Source organism: Podarcis bocagei (genome assembly GCF_964188305.1).
Source record: "Podarcis bocagei genome assembly, chromosome: 5".
NCBI classification, from domain to species: Eukaryota; Metazoa; Chordata; class Lepidosauria; order Squamata; family Lacertidae; genus Podarcis; species Podarcis bocagei.
Genome location: NC_138129.1, coordinates 71,751,707 through 71,767,676, shown reverse-complemented (window position 1 = coordinate 71,767,676; position 15,970 = coordinate 71,751,707). Strand labels below are relative to the sequence as shown.

The window sequence follows — 15,970 nt, the reverse complement described above, 5'->3', positions numbered from 1 at the left end:
AGCATCATAGCAGGCCATGTTCCTGGTTGAAACCTATCTTCCTTTGCAACAGACTTAAAGCCTTCCGAATAAACTGACAAATATTGTCCATTCAGCATAAGCATAATATTTGCTCCGGCTATAATATGCAATAAGATTGCTGGGAGTGAAAATGAAAAGTTCATTACGCTCCTCTAGCTGTTAGCTGTAAAAAGATAATAAGGAATTAAGATTTTATAACATGTTTTATTTTTTTAATAATTAACACATGGAGATATAATAAAAGGCTATAATTATAGTAATGGCTGCTGTACCTGGGCGTTTCGCTGAGGCAAGCGCAATGCAAGAATGCTCAGTGTTATTGTATAGCTGGGAACCAGCTAGGTTGCAGTGTAATGTGCAAGTTTGTTTGGTAAGTAATAATAAAGTATTTATAAATAGAAATATGAAATAAAATGCTACCATATGCTACAAGTAATAGTCGGGAGCTTACCCTTAGCGGAGAGAAGGTGGAATTTGAGCTTCCCCGCGAAGGTGGATCCAGTACAAACACATCCATGTGATAATTGGGTAGGCAGCTGAGGTTTCAGCCCTTGGGGGGGGCAGGGAAGAAACAGTTAATCATATAATTAAAAGCTACTTAAGATTCCTCCCAAACTGTGAAACTTCATTCAGATTTGCGACTTGTGAATTATTTATCACCGTTTAATTTTTAATAAATGTCCACATGCAGTGGATAAAATTTCCACTTTTGAGAGAGATACACGGCTCAGATTCCAGGCTTATGTGCAATTATTTTGAAATTATAGCGTACCCTCAGCCCAGAATATCATTCACATGGGTTATTATACATTTCCCTCTTTAAAAAAGAAAGAAAGAAGCTCACATATGGTGCTGTAACTTTAAAGCAACCGATCTGAACATGGATTTCCATCTCCTCAGATAATATTAATTAGTGCAGTCTCTTTAAAGTTGTGATGGCCTGTTCCTCTATATGCTTTTCTCTCATAGTGCTCATTTTTAAACTCTCTGAAAACCAATGGGGAGGATATAGCCCAATCCGGAGAGCCATTCTACATCCAGACTCGCCCTCACGATGGTGCAGAGATTCAATTTGTATTCATGCTGTTGCATCAGCTGCCATCAGCGGGAATAGGGAAAAGGAGGAGGCCAACAGTGGCAATATGGCCATTCACTACACCTTCAAGACAAAAACACCAATATCAAATTACTTTTATACAGATCTGTGGAAAACTGGGCGTACATGGGTATTGTCTCCCCAACCTTCATAAAGGATATTGTAGAGCCCCCCAAAGGGCAACCCAAAAGATCAAGGGACTGGAAGAAGTCCTTTGTGTTTACAACATTTGGAGCTTTTTAGCTAAGGAATAAAGGCAGGTAAGAAGAGTCATCCTAAAGGTGCATGAAATTATACATGGTGTGTGGAGAAAGTGCGTAAGGAAAGGTTTTTGATCCTTGGGTCATACAGGCTCTCCAAGATATTCCAGGGACAGTCCCAGAATTACAGAAGCCATCCCAGTTTCTGATCTGATCCTGGAAGTTCCTGCTTTTTGATGTCCCTATTTTCACCAGAGAAATGTTGGAGGGTAGACTAGGATGTATGTATTCCCATCTGAGAAATGTTGGCGGAGGGGATGCAATGAATGCTGGGAGATTCAGCACACATGAAAAGAATTATTTCTTCGTACAGTGCACAGAGTTTGCTACCTCAGAATGTAGTAATGTCCCTCAACCCTGGTAGCTTTAAAATGGGGTTAGACAGACTCCTTGAGAATAAGGCTGTCATTGACTGCCACAGCTATGATGGCTCTGTAGTTCCTCCAGTACTGAATGTGGTATGTCACTGAATACCAGCTGGTGCTGGGACTCACTGTCATACCCTCCAACATTTCTCCGATGAAAATAGGGACGTCCCATTCCATAATGATAATGTTACTGTTTATACCCCACACATCTTACTGGGCTACCCCAGCCACTCTGGGCAGCTTCCAACATATATAAAAACATAATGAAATATTAAACATTAAAAACCTTCCCTATGCAGGATTGCCTTTAGATGGCTCGGGGGTCGGATAACTCCATACCCTCCAACATTTCTCCAGTGAAAATAGGGACATCCTAAGGAAAAATGGTACATTCCAGTATCAAATCAGAAACTGGGATGGCTTCTCTAAATCAGGGATGTCCCTGGAAAGCAGGGACATTTGGAGGGTCTGCACTAATAGGCAGAATGCTGCTGTCCTCATGTCTATATGTGGGCCTTTGGTCTGATCCAGGACAGCTCTCATTGTCTTCTTAAAAGTATTTTCCTAGGATTAGTCTGAATGGGTTACTTCATGGGAATTGTGTCTTTACCCCTTCCCCTCTGTTTTTCTTATTAAATTCTTCAATATAAAACTGAAAAATGAGAAGGGAAAATAAAATCCTAGCAGTTGAACCTATTTGGGTTTTGTTTATTTTAGCGCTTAGAACTTTGCTGGAATTCTCTTGTTTTTGTTAATATAGGTTCTGCATGGTTTCAGTTGTCTCTGTCTTCTTGAAAGTGAAATGAGTGTTTGGAGAAGTTAGTGGAGCAATAAGAAGAAGAAGGGGGGAAAAGGCAGACCCTGTATTTTTCCAAGAGATAATGAGACAAAGCAACTGCCCATAACTTTATGGCTCTGGAAACCAGTCAGAATGATAGAGGCCCTGAAAATGACAACCAACAACATCTATTTACAAATCTCAAAAAGGGTCCACAGATTAACAGCCTCACGAGTTGCCTCAATTGTAGAGAAATTCAACCGTCGTGGTATTTTGCAGCATAGTAATTTTAGGAGAAGTAGACAGGGATAGTTTGGATCTGGGACTGGAAGATACAGTAGCAGGAGCGAGTTAAAGTGGTGCCTTGGGCTTATGTATGGGCATGTTGTAGAAATATCTGGATAAAAAAAAAATGTGAAACTGCCTCTTAGGCTAAGAAAGAGAGAAAAAGAAAATGCAGGCACTTGGACATAAAAAGGGTATCTGATCCCCAACCCCTCTCAAAAACCTGTCACTGATTTTGGAGATTGTTTCTGCTGTTATTAGTTTCCAGATCACCAGAATCTGATATTAGCTTTGGACAGGACACAGCAGCCAACTCCTAGGGTCTGCGGTCCCTTCGGCCTCCTCCCCAATAAAATATTTTAGGGGGCCGTCCACCTCCAGAGTTGATGGTTGTGGCGTTTGCCTGTTCATTTAGAAAATGTCTGAACAGGGGGGAGAGATAGGGTTAAAAATATAGACCAATAGGAAAGCCGGAGGCGGAGCCTACCTGTGTATAAAAGGGCTTAGCCTGAGGTTTGAATTGTTGTTGGGAGCTGTTGGTGGGTAGTTGGTTGGTTTTAGTGAGTTGGCTGGTTAGGAAAGGCAATTGGAGAAGCAGTTGGTAGGCAGCTGGTAATAGAGAGACAGTTAGGGCAGTGGGTTCTTGAGTGAGGGGAGGTAGAAGAGATAGGGAAAGGAAAATAAGACTAAGAAAGTAAAGAGCAACAACGTTTGGAATGCCGTAAAAGTTTGTTTGTGTCTGAAATAAAATACACTCTTCTTTATTAATTGAGAACCTGACTGAGACTGAAGTGATTTTACCGGGCAGGACCTGGTTGGTGGCAGCGGATTAGTGGTGTACAGGTCAATAGTCCGTGAGATGACCGGCGGCTCCGTATGAACGCCACAATGGTCATCACAATTCAAATAGTGTGTGCGTGCAGTGTCATGTGATCGATCTTGCAGGATGGGGCTTACCTGTCCCCCCACCCCCAGGAGGGGATAAGTTGATGGCTTAAAAGGTTAGATCCCTTTCACAGCACCATGGCCCTGATCCAAACCATTTCTCCCTTCCAATGCAGTTACTTTTCCGAAAAGTACTTCTATGTAATGTGTAGTTCGTCCCTCTGACATTCAGGGCCCTTTTAGATTTGGGAAGTATTAGAAACACCTCAGTTTAACCTGCAGGCATGGTAGGACACAAGACTTTTCATTAAATAAGTCTGTCTTTCTCTTTGTCTGAGAGTTCTATACACATCCCACCTGCGATTACTTCCTTGGCAAGGAACAGATATTTGACGTTAAAGAGATGTTAATGCAACTCTGCAACATCTTTAAAGACTTCAGTTCATTCAAGGTTATGTAACCAGCATTGCAAATCCTCAGATCTACCTGCCTGCCTATCTACTTACCTTACATATTTCAGGTCACATATATTGTCATTGCATAATTTATGATATCAATATCTCTTGTATTTCCCTTTTTCGATAAAGTCCCGGCTGCTCGTGTTACTTTACCATCCGCTTCCTGCTGCTCCTCCTGTGCAGCAAAATAGTGGAACTGTGAGTGTATTTATTTAGTTAAGCAGGAAAGGGATGGAGGAAAAAAGATCTACAAGAACCTGATTGTTCCTGATTGAAAATTTTGTCTGATTTTTCCTTAGTGCATCCCTCCATCCTGCAACCTTTGATTTGCTTGGATCACTTCTTTGTTGATTGGGAGAGGGGGGTGGGAATCAGCCCTTCGCCATGGGTGTCCTTTAATTCAAGTTGAATCCAAAGTATAACTTTTGATTACGGCAGAAAGTAAACTCCGATAGGATTAAGGAACCCCTCTAGGAATTGAGTGCATATTTGTTGGGACTTAAAGCATTCCCTGAATAGCAATTTATTTTCAACCACAACAAACATTTCTTTTGCTTAGATCTACCGTCCTTGCCACCATAGCCTCCTATCTTGCGTTCCTTTTGAACTGCTTGCCAGTAGTAGGCTTGCTAAAAATAATTTATGTGTCCCTACACCGCTATATCACAAGCACATTTGCCTCAGATGTTTACCGTTTATCTCCCTTTTCTTCTCAACTGCATTGCAATTCAGTTTTGGATGCTGATTGTAATGTTCCTAGGGTCACCAAATTCCATAATGGACAGGGTTCGCACCTCTGCAGTATACCCCATTTTGAAGCAGAAGAAGGGCTAAGAGGGGGAGGAAAGGAAATCAAACCCACAACAAACACTTGGGGATAGGGAAAGACTACCAGACACCACCAAGTTTGAGTATATATTGTAAAATCTATACATAATAATCTGCTCTGCAAAGACAGATTCACTTTCTTTTATTATTACTTAATTGCGCCCTGTGAATCGATGCAATGTTTCTTTTTTTAAAAAAAATTACTATTCTTCTACTACTTCTACCTCTCTTTGCTTCTCTTAATTACTGCGTAATTACTGATACATTTCTGAATACTTTATATAGGAAATTGTATTGTCTGCTAAAAATACATTATATAATACGTTTAGCATTTACCTTTATAAAACCATGTGTACGGCCACAAATCTTAAAAAACCAAAAGCTTAAAAATATCAAATGTTGTCTGGGCCATGAATTGGTCTTCTTCAGTGATGTTTGTAGCTTATAAAGTATTTCACAATAATTTTAGTTGTTCATTAAAATGTTATTAACAGGTTTCTTTTACAACTGTGGTTATGCAACCATTTTATAAAATTGCAAGGCATGTGTTATTAAATTTATTATTATTATTTGATAACACATAGACTAACTTGGTGGTGCTGGATATTTATTTATTTTAATCCCAATGCAAAGGACGTGTTAGGATTATTTCAACTGGTGCTTTTGTACATGTACAAGAGCTTTTGGTCCAGCAGGCTCAGATTTAGTGTCCAATAATAATAATTTTATTATTTGTACCTAGCTCATCTGGTTGGGTTGCCCGAGACACTCTGGGTGGCTTCCAACACAAAAAAGAACATAATAAAACGCCCAACATTAAAGACTTCAGATGTCTTCTAAAAGTTGTGTAGTTCTTTAATTCCATGACATTTGATGGGAGGGTGTTCCACAGAATGGGTGCCACTACTGAGAAGGCCCTCTGCCTGGTTCCCTGTAACTTCACTCCTCACAGTGAGGGAACCACCAGAAGGCCTTCAGAGCTGGACCTCAGTGTCCAGGTTGAACACCACAACCCATGAATCCTGGTGAACCTGTCCGGTGGTGGCTGGTAACTGAGTGCCAGGAGTAGACCTTGTATACCATGTAAATAACACCCCCCCCCCCCGCTCTGGAGTGATACAACATTGGTGGCCCTTTGGCCCTGGGTTTAGGACAGACAACAAACAAACACATATTCACAAAATGCACAACTAACCTATGGAATTCTCTGTCACCATGTGTGATGATACCTCCTAACATTAAATGGCTTAAAAAAAGATTTGGACTCACCCAGAGGGGAAACTTCCATGTTGAGACGAACAAGTTATCTGAGTACCAGATGATGAAAAAATGAAATCTTACTTGAGCATTGGTAGCTATTAGCTGAAAATGAAAGAATAACTATAATCCCACAAGACTGATCACCTTTCTGCACTATGGCCTGATTTATCTATTTGGCATAACACATTTATCCAGTATATCACAGTACAGTTACCAAGGATATCTTTTTGCCAAAATTATATCTCAGTAAAGTTTTTTTATATATCCCCATCCTGGTTTACTAATTGTTTGGAAATGAGATGAATAGGGAGCATCTTCTTAGCCTATCGTCATTGCCACCAAACAAAATGTTGACATCTCTTCAAACATTTCCACCGACTAAAGAAGAACAGAAGCTTTGCTCACTAAATCTCAGTAGCGTTAAAGCTTGAACATGTGCAGTGAGGTGTTTAATTAACTCGCAGGGCCAACTCTTGCCAACTGTGCAAGCCTAATGTCTACCCAGAAGTAGTAGAAGAAGAAGGGTTTGGATTTGATATCCCACTTTATCACTACCCAAAAGAGTCTCAGAGCGGCTAACAATCTCATTTCCTTTCTTCCCCCACAACAAACACTCTGTGAAGTGAGAGGGGTTGAGAGACTTCAGAGAAGTGTGACTAGCCCAAAGTCACCCAGCAGCTGCATGTGGAGGAGCGGAGACTCGAACCCGGTTCACCAGATTATGAGTGTACCGCTCTTAACCACTACACCACACTGGCTCTCAGTTCAACAGGTCTCACTCCGTGGAGAGTATAGCGCTGCTGTCCAAATTCATATTTATTTATTTTATTTTGACAATTTATATACTGATTAATTACAGTTGCCTCAAAGTGGTGTGCATCAAGGCAGAGGCCCTGAGATAACATACACCAGCTCTTTTAGTTCCATTGGGTGCAGCTCATCAGGCCCTGGATATGTGAATTCATTTAAAGTAACTAGTTGTTCCCTTACCACCTCTTTTTTTATCTTGGACTGGTCAGTCCTGTCTATAATCTTCAGAAGTTCTTGGAGATCAGGTGAGGTCCCTGCAGAAGTGGGCAAATGATGTCCCCATCTTCAAAAATTCTATTTTTGATACCTGTCTTGCTCTGCTTCTCCCCTAAGGTTATTACAGTGATACCTCAGGTTACATAGAATCATAGAATCATAGAGTTGAAAGAGACCACAAGGGCCATCGAGTCCAACCCCCTGCCAAGCAGGAAACACCATCAGAGCACTCCTGACATATGGTTGTCAAGCCTCTGCTTAAAGACCTCCAAAGAAGGAGACTCCACCACACTCCTTGGCAGCAAATTCCACTGTCGAACAGCTTCAGGTTACATACGCTTCAGGTTGCATACACTTCAGGTTACAGACTCCGTTAACCCAGAAATAGTATCTTGGGTTAAGAACTTTGCTTCAGGATGAGAACAGAAATCATGCTCCGGCGGTGCAGTGGCAGTGGGAGGCCCCATTAGCTAAAGTGGTGCTTCAGGTTAAGAACAGTTTCAGGTTAAGAACGGACCTCCGGAATGAATTAAGTACTTAACCTGAGGTACCACTGTATAGTGGAAATGTAAGCTACAAAATTAGCCTATGTGTGCATGTGTACAGGCAGAGAAGCATATGATATAATCTGAAATAAGCATGTTATTATTAAAGGCTGGAAACAGGCAAATGCTGATGGAGAGCGGTTTCAAGCAACTTTGCCAGCTTGGAATCACAGTTGGATTTACCATTGTTGACATTTTTCTACCCCTGCTTGTTAGGAATCTGGATGTTAACCATATTTTTCTACTAGGAATATTCCCAGAAATGGGTTTTGGACTCCTGGCCAAGAGTAATTGCTTCAACAGAATATAGACACTTTGACTGGATCTGCACTGCTGGTTCCCCAGTGCAGGCAAGGCTTAATTTGAGTCCGCCATCGCCAGGCTAGATAATGTTTTCACAGAAGAGCCTTTCAGCCCCTCTCAGTGTTTATATTCATTCCCAATCATTGCTTAGGGTTAGGAGAGGAGAATTTCTGAGAGGGGTGACATTCTTCGCGTTGCCTGCCCACAACTCCCAAGCCTACCCCGAGCCGTCAGGTGGAGGGATGGAGCTGTGCCACCTTGCAGGCAGCTTCCCCCCATTTCCCCTTCGTTTTGACAGCTCGGCAGGGGCTTGGGAGTCACGGGAGGGTGGTGCGCCATTGCCATCCCTCCCAGTCTGCTTCCGGGGGTGGGGGTGGGTGAAGCCTCCCCGAGCTGTCAAAAAGAAGAGGGAAGGGAGGAAGGCTGCTGGCAAAGCGGCATGGCTCCCTCCCTCCCCCTGCCCAGGAAGCAGCCCAACATGGGCTGCTCAATCCACCCCCATGGGTGGTTCGCCCCCTGGGATGCTTGCCCCACCCCCATGGCTCCGCCCATGGGTGCACAGCATGTGCGCCGCTCCGGGGTGCCAGAGCAGCTAGCTTCACTTCTGGGGAAGTGGCCATCATAACAGGGTATGCCAGGGCAGAGGCTGTTTCCTCCATGTAGCTTCATCCAAAGAAGGCTTCAGATGTATGAACTGGCCCCATGGCAGCATGAGTTTCTCAAGCCATACCTTGAGCTTATTTATGATATCTCAAAACTTCTGCTATCAGGAAAAACTGTGTGGAGAGAGCGACACTGTTTCCATCTTCCTTATCACACCTTCCAGCCATATTAGTCTACCATAATGGAGCTGGCTTTTTTGCAGCGGTGGGGGAGGAATGGGGCAGCAATGTCATCACCTTTGGGGCTACTTTAGGCTGCAAAGGTGATGAATATTGTTTATTTGCATATTGGTTAAGCTTTATTGTTGAATTTTTAGCATTATTATTATTATTATTATTATTATTATTATTATTATTATTATTATTAAATTTGTATGCCACCCTTCATCCATAGATCTCACAAAATAAAAATACAAAATAAATACAATACATAAAAACAAGAACAAAAATTATGATATCAGAACTTTTTTATTATATAATTTGATTATACACTGTGTTTATTTTCTGTGAACTTTTTGAGCACAAATGTATCTGCAGAAGATACAATAAATATATACATTTGGCTATGCCCATCAACAAGCTCATCATCTGAACATGCCCTTAGCTGTCCAATCCACATCTTTGAACAACAATATTGATAAGGCTAAGTGAACAAGTTGGTCAAAGAAAATACAATCATTTAAGAAAAACAGTTGACTGGAGAAGATTATTTTCTTCTAAATCCATTGTTGGCATCATAGAAATACAGGAGAAGGCTCCCACTTCTTACATGAGATTTCCTTATTTTCCCTGATAGAGTTGACATTATTAAAGTGCTGTCCAATGTGTGCTGTGATTTATGGGTTCGGATAAATTCTCAATTCCTTCAGGCACCTCTATATTGGCAATAAAATGCGGATTTAGTAGAAAAGTCATGGAAAGATTATTGCCATGATTTTGAAAAAGAAAAGAAGAAGATATGCTAATTATCATGCAGCTGGAGCTGACAATCTGCCAGCTGGAGGCGGAAAAGGAAGGGACTTCCAATATGTCTCTGGCTTAGAAACTACTCAGATCTCTTTCAGAGACGGGTGCTCTATTTTTTGCATTTAATCAGCTGAAACAATGTCACGTGCTATTGCACCCTGTGCCAGGAATGAGTTAACTTGAGCCTTGTGTGGTCTCCCAATACTCATTATATTTACTAAGCTAGTGTACTCAGCAAAGGTGGAGCCAATGGCCTTCCAGAAATTAGTGGATTTAAATTCCCATCAGTCTCAGCCAGCCTGGCCAATGGTCAGGGATGATGGGTGTTCTAGTCCATGAACCTATTGAAGGGCCACAAGTTCCCCAACTCTGTCCTAAAGGTTTATACCTCAACAGACCCTCCAAGTGTCCCTATTATCCAGGGACAGTCCCAGGTTTACAGAAGCCTCCCCGGTTTCTGATGTGATCACTAGGTAGTCTAGACAGAATTAGTTAGAACTCAACCACTAGACCTAGCAAAAAGAACCACTGCTATTTCACTGGTTGCCAAACACTTTATCAAAAGGTTCTCAAACTTTATAGAGAGTTTAGAAACTTTTTGAGAACTTTGGTTAAGTAGCAATCCCGCCAAAGGATGAGCCTAATCAACAAGTAAACGTTGATTTTTTTTATAGACTCCAGGCGATCGTTATTGTAATGGACATTAAAAGACACATGCATTTATCAGCCCATTAAAATCAATGTTATTATCCAAATGGATTTACAAACATTAAATACATCTTCCCATAAAACATAAATAATGTAGCCCTGTTTTGACCTTACTGAAGGTACCAATGCAACAGCAGAATGCACATTAATAATTCTCTTGGCTGGGAGCCATCAATGGGCCAAAAGCAGTTGAATTGTTTACCAACAGTGAGGCTTGCTAACTTTTATCCATAGCACCACAAAGCAAACTGGATTGCTTCAGATCTGTATGCTAAGTAAATAAAAACTGAAAGCCGTGGGTGGGTGCTGATTTTATTTATGGAGGAAAACTCCAGTGGTGAGTCTATAGGACGAGACTGGCGGAACATAAGGAAAGTCGGGGGGAGAAAACAGGATAAAAGACAAGCCCAGGGGAGGAATCCAGTGATGAAAAACGTGTCTGAGCTCTTGTAGCAATGGCCCCATCCACTCTACTCTGAAGTAAGAGGATATTGACTCTCTGAGGTTCTTCTAGGGGTGGGGGCGGATAGACAGAGTGAATATAACAGTTCATTTATATCTATTCCAAGTATTTTTAAACCATCCTTCAATCATATTCACATGATAGTATACCAGAAAGACTAAAACAACTGAAGTGCAAATACAGGCAAAACATAATAAACTAAAACAACGCAAGATAACAAAAGTAGCATAAAACAGTCAGCAAAATTGAAATTTAGGTATGGTGCATATTTTACATCCTCTGCAGGCTCACACAGTCTTCCTTCGCAGTTGCTCCTCTCCTTTCCATCTTTGAAGCACTGGGCAATATTATTTACATCTCCAGTGATATTCACATGACTGGCTTCCATTTTGAGTTTACAACCCCCAGTCAGAAGCAGCTTTGAAAACTCTTGTTTGGAACTAAACCACCGCTGCTGTTTCTATTTGATAATTATTATAATTTTTATTACTTGTTTCCAAAAAGTTTTCATCGGGTGGAAACCTCTTTGTGTGTCCCTTTATTTAGTTGCTTCATTATTTGTGCATGTTCAATTCTGCTTCAAAGTGGAAATCCTTGTCAATTTGGAATGCTGACTTCTTTGTTTTGGACTTCCTTTCCTTACTCGGAGTTCTTTTTGTACCGTCTATTATGCAGTTATTGTCCCCTGTAGTTAAGGCTAGTGTCAGAGAAAGCAGACAGAACGTGGAAAGAGAGCTTAATAGCTTTTGAACCATAAAAAGGTGTTGAAAATCTGACAAGCTCATTGAAATCCTTGCAGTTAGCCTGGTTTTTTCTTCTTTTTTCTTCCCCTTTTCTGTCACAGCTTTCATGTTCATGCGTCTTATTATACATTTTTAATATAACATTGACAATTTGGCTTCTGAGAGTCTGCTCACAGTTTTAGCCTGCTCTCTGAGTGCAACTGCACCAAACTTTATACTTTGAAAATTGCCTGGGTCCAGACAACTCGGGGTTGAACTCAGAGTAGACCCACTAAAATTAATGGACCTAAGTAAGTCATGTCCAGGTTTTTTCCCCCAGGGGGGAGGTATACTCTAAATATACCTATACAGCCCACGGTATTAGAAAGTGCAAATATAAATTACACAGACTGCAATCCTTTGCCAAGGAGTAAGCCTTATTGTACTCAGTGGGATTTAATTCTGAGTATGTTTGTACAGAATTCGACTAACAGGGATCAAACAAACCCACATTTTTTCATCTTTCTGGAAGTACTGCGGATTTTAAAAAGCCACCCTGTTCAAAGTGTATCCAGGGTTCAAATAGGATTGCTGTCGTAGACCTTCATTTTCTGTTGTGCTCTCAGACGCAAACATGCTTTTATTTCCTCTCTGCTGTCTGTTTATTCATTGGCTTGCTTTTATCTGTTTTTTGAGTTTTAATTGTTTGATTATATTTTATGGGCTTTTTTTATTTGATCGTTGCAATTTTATAATGTACACGCTTTGAGAATCTATAATGATTGGCAAGGCCACAGTAAAACCTCATAAACGAATAAATCAAATAACTAATTGGCTTGGATAAAGCCCTAAATAGTTTTCTCCCTGTTTGCCCTCTCTGTATCTTCCCATCTATTAAGATCAACAAGAGAGCCCAGCAGTGCTGGTTTTATTGGCAGGAGCTTTAAGGGGTGCACCAAATAAGGCGGTCCACTCAACCCCCCACATTCTCATCTCGGCCCAGTATACCTGAAGGAGCGTCTCCACCCCCATCATTCAGCCGAGACACTGAGGTCCTGCTCCAAGGGCCTTCCGGCGGTTCCCTCATTGTGAGAAGTGAAGTTCCAGGGAACCAGGCAGAGGGCCTTCTTGGTAGTGGCACCCACCCTGTGGAACGCCCTCCATCAGATATCAAGGAGATAAGCAACTATCCGACTTTAAGAAGACATCTGAAGGCAGCCCTGTATCAGGATTTAATGTCTAATGTTTTACAATTTTGTATGTGCTGTAAGCCAGCCAGAGTGGTTGGGGAAACCCAGCAAATGGGTGGGGTGTAATAATAATAATAATAATAATAATAATAATAATAATAATAATAATAATTGCTACTGACCATTTGCTTGTCTCTCCCTCTACGTTAATCTGCAGTGGGGAGTGGGTGGGTGTGCACAGAGCTTCCTGTTGGGTGCATTCATACAGAGCCACCTTACATTGTAAACCACCCTCTGATCTTCAAATGAAGAGCAATATATAAGTTTCATATATAAAATAATAAATAAACACATTACCATGTTTTAAATTAGAATAAGAACTTGAGATGAACCTGTTGGACCAGGCCAATGTCCGTCTAGTTCTGCGTTGTGTTCTCACGGTGGCCAAGCAGATGCCTGTGAGTAGCCTGCAAGCTGGGCATGTGCCTCTGACCTTGCAGGTAGAATAAAGTCCTCCATTAATTTGTTCAGTTCTCTTTTAAAGCCATCCAAGCTGGTGGGCATCTCAGTTGGTTAGCAAGCTTCCTCAAACTTGGCCCTCCAGATGTTTTGAGACTACAATTCCCATCATCACTGACCACTGGTCCTGGTAGCTAGGGATCATGGGAATTGTAGGCCAAAAACATCTGGAGGGCCAAGTTTGAGGAAGCCTGGGTTAGAGCGTGGTGCTGATAATACTAAGGTTGCAGGTTCGATTCCTTTACGTGACAGCTGCATAGTCCTGCATCATGGGGTTTACAATTCTATGATTCCATGATTTTCGCCTCCTGTCGGAACAATTTTAACTATGCACTGCATGAAGAAATGCTTTCTTTTATGTGTCTTGAATCTTCCAACATTCATCTTCGCTGGATGTCCACTAGTTCTAGTGTAATTAGAGAGGGAGAAAATCTTTTCTCTATTCACTTTCTGCATGCCATGCATAATTTTACAAACTTCTATCACGTAACTTCTTACTTACATTTTATCTAAACTTGTTAGTCGTTTAGTCGTGTCCGACTCTTCGTGACCCCATGGACCAGAGCACGCCAGGCACTTCTGTTTTCCACTGCCTCCCGCAGTTTGGTCAAACTCATGTTGGTAGCTTCAAGAACACTGTCCAACCATCTCATCCTCTGTCATCCCCTTCTCCTTGTGCCCTCCATCTTTCCCAACATCAGGGTCTAAACTAGCAAGTCCCAAATGCACCAACCTTCCCTCCTAAGAGGGATATGCAGTGTCTGCGTGTGTGCTGCAGCCATGCTTGTGTGCTGCAGCTGGGGGCTGCAAGCACTTTTCAGCAATGGCTGCTGGGTAAAAGAAAATAAACTCTTGGCACGGCATGGGCCCATGAGAGCCCTGGGAAGTGGAAGTAAAAGTGTTCCCCTCCTCCACCACCCCACCCCTGTAGCTGAAGGTGCGGTGGAGGCCCTGAATTTAGGACTGGAAATCTGTGGATAATGTCATGTGACCACTGGATAATGGTTTGAAATAAGTGAAGGTATGGTAGATGAACAGCTACCTGGATTCAGGAAGGATGGCAAAATTAAGTCTTTATATGCTATTCTTCTACATTCAGAACAATTTCTCAACATAAAAAAATACACATGCAGAAATACACATCATAAAGTGGAATGACTTGTGACACTAAATGTTCTATTTCTAAATTGTAGCCAAGATTGCGCGGACAGGCGGAGTCCCCAGATCCTGCACGGTCCCCCCGTCATGTGGAATAACGACTCAAGACAATGTGCTATGGGATTAAATTGGCCACAACTTTATTAAATTTCAAATGTGGGTAGACCTTGGCTCAGGCATTGGGCGTTCTCCCTCCCCGGTCCCCATCCGGGGACCTAGGGAGCATCAGGGTTATCCAGTGTGTGTGTGGGGGGGATGGGCCGGCTCTGGAGAACATATGTTCAAGCAGAGATGGCCGCCCCCGTAACGCCGCCGCCGCAGGAGAGAGCAATGACGACCTTTAACAGGGAACCCTGGTATCGCCGCCGCAAGAGGAAGATGGAGAAAAGGATTCCGCCCAAGGCCTGATACCGCCAAAGTTGTGACGTTTTGCTACGGGAAAGGCGAAACCTGCCAATGCAGGGAAATTCCTTTCCGTCCCTTTAACAGCGACCTTAATGTAGCAGCGCCCGCATACCTGTGAAGAAAAGTTAACCTGCAAAACCTGTGAAGACAAGTTAACCTGCAAATAAGAAATTAACTGAGGGTGGGTAGGGTGGGAGAAGCTCTGGAGCCAAGTGAGGATTCCCAGGTAAGATCCTCCCTCTATTGTGTGGGCAGGTAATCCCTCCCCTACCTGGCCTGGTCTCCTTGGCAACGCTTCCCCCAGGTGGGATTGGACAACTGACTGAGGTAGGCGGAGACCTCCAGGTATCACACCTGAGGGAAGGCAAAGCCAAGCCTATGCTGTTGGGGCCACTCCAGATCTAGGGGCTGCACGCGTCCACGCAAAGGGCGCCCCCCGTTTTAAGTGGGGAGCGGTCATTGTAGGTCCTCCCCCTCCTGTTCTGGAATGCCATTTTAAACTGGTCTTAAACAGAAACAGAATCACTCAACAAAATAGACTATTATAGTGGTGCTTTTCTTTGTGGCTGAAGAGCTAGTTTCCTTTGTCTGCTAGCAAAGTGTCCCCCTTGTAGATTCCACCCTTTCTGAAGATCACCATCTGGTTCGTTCTCAAGGAGGAAGAAACCATGTACTCCTGGGACCAACCAGGGGTCACAGCTTTGGGTGAGTTGACTCTCAGTGTACACCCATCAACCACCATCACTCTTATTCCAGAGCAAGTCCATACAGTCCTGCTTACAAAATAAAGTAGGCATTATGTGTTACCTCATTATATAAATAAGCTCTCAGAATGATCAAGGTATGATAGAATGCTCAGCAAACGCATATTATGCCAATGTTTGGTATCTTAAGGTTTAGCTAGTTTGTTCAATTATTAAAGGATCCTCAGGCTTTCTGGTTTACAGGCTCTATTGATTTCTTTTTGTCCGATGAAACTATACACACAAACAGGCATACAGACATGCAGAGATTTCAGATTACAGGCAGAAACTTATTTATCTTCGAAGGACTCATCTCAGCAG

At 42.3% G+C, this 15,970-nt stretch overlaps 1 long non-coding RNA gene across 1 annotated transcript; it reads right to left on the bottom strand.

Annotated features, from left to right (window-relative positions):
* Positions 1-663: 663 nt before the first annotated feature.
* On the bottom strand, positions 664-3,700 carry LOC308586835. The gene is made up of 2 exons (XR_014008084.1): positions 3,296-3,700; positions 664-1,180 (listed from the first exon to the last, which is right to left on the bottom strand). It is a non-coding gene; the product is annotated as an uncharacterized lncRNA (long non-coding RNA).
* Between the last annotated feature and the right edge of the window lie 12,270 nt (positions 3,701-15,970).